The sequence below is a fragment of the Asparagus officinalis genome, chromosome 1, assembly GCF_001876935.1.
Source record: "Asparagus officinalis chromosome 1, Aspof.V1, whole genome shotgun sequence".
Classification (NCBI taxonomy): Eukaryota; Viridiplantae; Streptophyta; class Magnoliopsida; order Asparagales; family Asparagaceae; genus Asparagus; species Asparagus officinalis.
In genome coordinates this window covers 114,664,457-114,669,306 of record NC_033794.1, presented here as the reverse complement: position 1 = coordinate 114,669,306, position 4,850 = coordinate 114,664,457, and positions in this window count along the sequence as shown.

Here is a 4,850-nt window from a genome sequence, read left to right as displayed (position 1 = left end):
GTTCGATTCTCTCTGCTCTCATCGACCATCATGGTCAAGACCTTGGCTCCTCATCAGGATAAGCCCAAGGCACAACGACTCCTTAGTCGGCAACAAAGACCTTGGCTCCTCATCAGGATAAGCCCAAGGCACAACGACTTCTCAATCTGTCACAAAGACCTTGGCTCCTCATTAGGATAAACCTAAGGTACAATGACTCCTTAGTCGGCAACAAAGACCTTGGCTCCTCATCAGGATAAGCCTAAGGCACAACGACTTCTCAATCGGTCATAAAGACCTTGGCTCCTCATCAGGATAAGCCCAAGGCACAACGACTCCTTAGTCGGTAACAAAGACCTTGGTTCCTCATCAGGATAAGCCTAAGGCACAAGATTTCTTAATCTGTCAAAAAGACCTTGGCTCCTCATTAGGATAAACCCAAGGTACAATGACTCCTTAGTCAGCAACAAAGACCTTGGCTCCTCATCAGGATAAGCCCAATGCACAATAACTTCTCAGTCGGTCACAAAGACCTTGGCTCCTTATCAGGATAAGCCCAAGGCACAACGACTTCTCAGTCGGTCATAAAGACCTTGGCTCCTCATTAGGATAAGCCCAAGGCACAACGACTCCTTAGTCGGCAACAAAGACCTTGGCTCCTCATCAGGATAAGCCCAAGGCACAATGACTCCTTAGTCGGCAACAAAGACCTTGGCTCCTCATCATAATAAGCCCAAGACACAACGACTTCTCAGTCGGATATCAAGTCCTTGGCTCTTTACTTGGATAAGACTAAGGTAAAGCCCCAAAAGGTCGACCTCTATGATTACCGCTCGACCTAACGAAGGAAACGAAGACTTCAACGCTTACCCCACGGATGTTATTTGATCTACAAAGACTGACATTATTCTTTAAAAGAAAGCAGTGTTACAACTACAACATGATCAACTATTTTATCAAGTAGTTTCAGCTCTCAAAAGCAAAGGACAGAAGAAATCATTTCTCATTCAAAAATGTTTCCTATATTTTTATCAAAAAAACCCAACAGGGCTTACAAAAAAAAAAGCGAGAGCGACAACTATCTTTAAAGCTCCCCCCTAAGGGTTAGGATCTGAGCCGGATCCAACAACAGGATTTCCAAGATGGCGGTATCATGCTTTGTCTCGATCTACACATCGGCGGACGAATCCGAATTCCTTCCATCAGCCCCAGAGTCTCCCCTCCTTCTCTTGAAAGACCTCCTGGAAGAGCTCGGCCCCTCCGAGTCAGCATTTTTTTTACAGACCTCCATTGGTGGAGGAAGGATTGTCGCTTCGGAGTCGACGGAAGCTGAGGAGGACCCTCCCGCCACTGGGAATTCTTCTCCGTTCAAAGCTCTGGACTCCGGAAGACCGAGGCGACACCGAAGCTTCTCAAGATCTCCGGCCTATAGATCACTAAGAGCCCTCGGCTCCAACATATTCTCCTACACTTCAGGCCAACCCAAGCAGGACAGTATATTATCGACGCCGAACACGCAGACAAAGAACCTCCTCCATTCTTCGTCCAACTCTGGAAAGTCAGCATCCAGACGAAAATCTCCCTGATAGTGGAAAAATAGTAGGGGTCCCCCTCAGCGGACCTCACACTAACTACGTGCCCGAACAAACTAATACTGGGCACCACTCCTGCCTCGGAGCAAGCATCCATAAACGCTATCAAGATACATATAGCGTGTGGATAAAATTGACAGGGGAAAACCCCCAAAGTGGCAAACACCTCCCTAATAAAAGGGTGTAATGGCAGGCGCAATCCACATTGCAGATGCGCCAGATAGAGAGGCACCCGACCCTTATCATGCATATGCACCGGGGTAAGGCTGTCTGGTGCTCCTAAGGTCATTGTGCGCGGAATATCATACTCATCATGCAACCATGCTCCCTCATCCACTGTCACTTGAGAGCGAGATAGATATAAAGCTCTGAGATTCTTCTTGCGGCCATTCAGGGGAAGAGCCATGGCCAAAATTTCTAAGGAAAAAGGGAGAATCAACGGGAAGAAGGGTGTTCTTAATGTAGGATGTTCTTCCAACGACACCCATGATTATTTATAAGCTTCCGAAGGAGCATGCAGAAGGATTCAAGAGGCACAGTCTTGGAGCAACCAAGAGAGATCCGCTTCGGAAACCAGCAACGAATCACTCGAAATACCAACCGCCGCTCGTAGAGCATGCCAATCAATTGGCAGGCAAAGCGCCATTCACTTTACCCATGATGCCTTATTTTTTCTAAAAAACGGTTCCCAATAACTGACCGCATCAATGCACAGGAGATTGGCGGTTAACAAGTCCTATACCACGTCTCCAGCTACGTTCAACTGGCCAAAAATCCTCAAACATCTTGAGCAAACTTATATCTATTTCACTCAGACCCGACTAAAGTCAGCTCCGAATGAAAGAGGCCAACTGTTATGGTAATTTACCATTTAAAGATAAAGATGTTGAAAGATTGCCTTCATATGGTCCAAACCAACTTAGTGGCCTAAAGGCCAAGCCAAGGGCAAGTCTATTGACCAGCTGAGAAAACGAGTCCTCTTATACCGATACGAAGTGCGGGATTAGTCGACCCCTTATAAGTCGAGACGACTCCCCAAATAGTCGGCTCAACTACCTTATCGACAATTCACTCAACCAGAAGCTCACTCGACTAACCGGTCAACAAATCATATGGGCGACTAACAAATCGACTCGTCTTTACTAAGGGGATAAGATCCAACTAAGCTACCTTCAGAGATACATCAATCAACACCGCAATTTATTGAGCAATCCTCACAAGATCGTAGCTCTGACAAACCTCGTGCGGAAACAGCTCACTCTGCCTGCATGTCACATCCCAGGGATCACTAAGATACTCTCCTGTGCTCGAATGACTTCCCCTCCAGTCGTCAGCCATCATCTGACAAGGGAAGGAGGTCCAAACAGTCGGTCTATCCTCCATATTGTCTCATCTATCAAATCTGGGATATCTCTAAGACGCCCTCTCCTGTGCTCGAATGACTTCCTCTCTAGTCGCCAGCTGCCATCTGGCAAGGAAAGGAGGCCTAAACAGTCAACCTATCCTCCATTCTGTCTCATCTATCGAATCTGGGATATCTCGAAGACGCCCTCTCCTGTGCTCGAATGACTTCCACTCTAGTCGCTAGCCGGCATCTGTAAAGCAAATGATGACTCGGCAACCTGTCTGCTCACCCCCTAACCACCCTCCTGTGCATAGTTAAAGCCAAAAGTTAAATCTCAGAGGCAAGGGACTATAAAAGGAGGTAAGGGATAAAGAAAGGGAGACAGAACTTTTAACTCAGGGGAGACTTCTGAACCTTCTTTTTTCTTAAACTCTGAACAATTCTAAAAGGCCATGCCTTCTTCTAAAAACTCAATAAGAGTAATGAATTCTAGGACCTCAATGATCCTCGGATATTCCCTCAAACCCCACTCAAGCTCATCAGCTGACTTGACAGTCAGAGGTACCACGGGGGAATCAGACTCTGCCCTCTTACGAGTTTCTTCTTCTTGTTTGCGCAGAAAGATCAGGAATTCCAGTCTAAGGATCGGGCATAAAATCGGAGGAGAAGTCGGCCCCACCTTTCATCCTCTCCCTCTTCACCGTCAGCGCGGAGATCAGGACTGCATCCCACGGCAGAAACCCCCTATCGACTGTGTGTTATCAGACATCAATAACTACTTTTTTGTAGTGGAGATGATCCAAATTCGAAGGAGAGAGGGAGTAGAAAGAGGGGCAATTTAGACTTTTCTAAAATAGGGAGCTTTAGGACTTTATAAAAAGGATAAATTTTCAAAACCATCCTATTTGCAAACTTATTCCCCAAAAAAGACCTCTTTCAACTTTATTTGCAAAAGTCGACCTGGTTTCAACCTCAGGGCTAAAACTAGGCCGGTTTTTACGAAAAAAGTTCCCAAACTTCACGAGACTTGAAGTCCCGTGAAGTTTGACAGCTATTTAATTAAGTTGCATAACTTCACGAGACTTCAAGTCCCATGAAGTTCGTTTAATAATATAAAACAAAACCAACACTCCATTCATCGTCTTCAACCATGTGACCTTCCCTTTCCCAAAACCAAACCTGCCATTTGCGAGAGCATCAGCAGGCTTACCCATCTCCCTCCTATGTGACCTACCCTCACTCCATTCGACGTCTTCAACCTCTGAGCTCTCTCCAATGGCAGCCTCCCCTTTCGCCCTCCTCATCCTCATCTCCTCCTTCCTCCTCCTCTCAAACGCTCAAGCTGATGGGGGCAACCTCACATTCCCAAACCCAAGGCTCAAGCTTTTGGGAAATTTTGATTGCAGACTCGAAGAAATGGAGGATAGGAATAGGATCCATTGAGGGAAGTGGTGCAGGAAAAGGTGGGGCGGAGGTGACGGTAGTGAGTGAGGGTGGAGAACTCCCCAACTGATGCAAGAAAGCTATGGCTTCGATGCCCGAATTAGAGGCCAAGTTGCACGCCACCGTGTCTCCGGCTAGCTTTCGGAGACTCCTTTGTCGACATATTAATATCTTAAAATTTATCTGTTGTGCCAATGTTTGTTGGAAAATTTGTAAGAAGAAAATGAAAGAACTGAATTTGATTTTATTCTCTCTAACTGCTTAGAAAAAGAATGTTTACAACTCTCTTAATCTCTGATTACAATTTGGATTTTCTAATTACAAAAGAGAAGAGAATTGATGTAAATTCTTCCCTTTGTTTAATTCTGGGTTCTTCACGGTGGCGATGGAGTGCCTCCTGATAATCATATTTTATTATAATTTTATACCCTTATTATCTATTTTATATAAATAAATATGTCATTAATAATTGTTTTTATCTTTAATTGCAG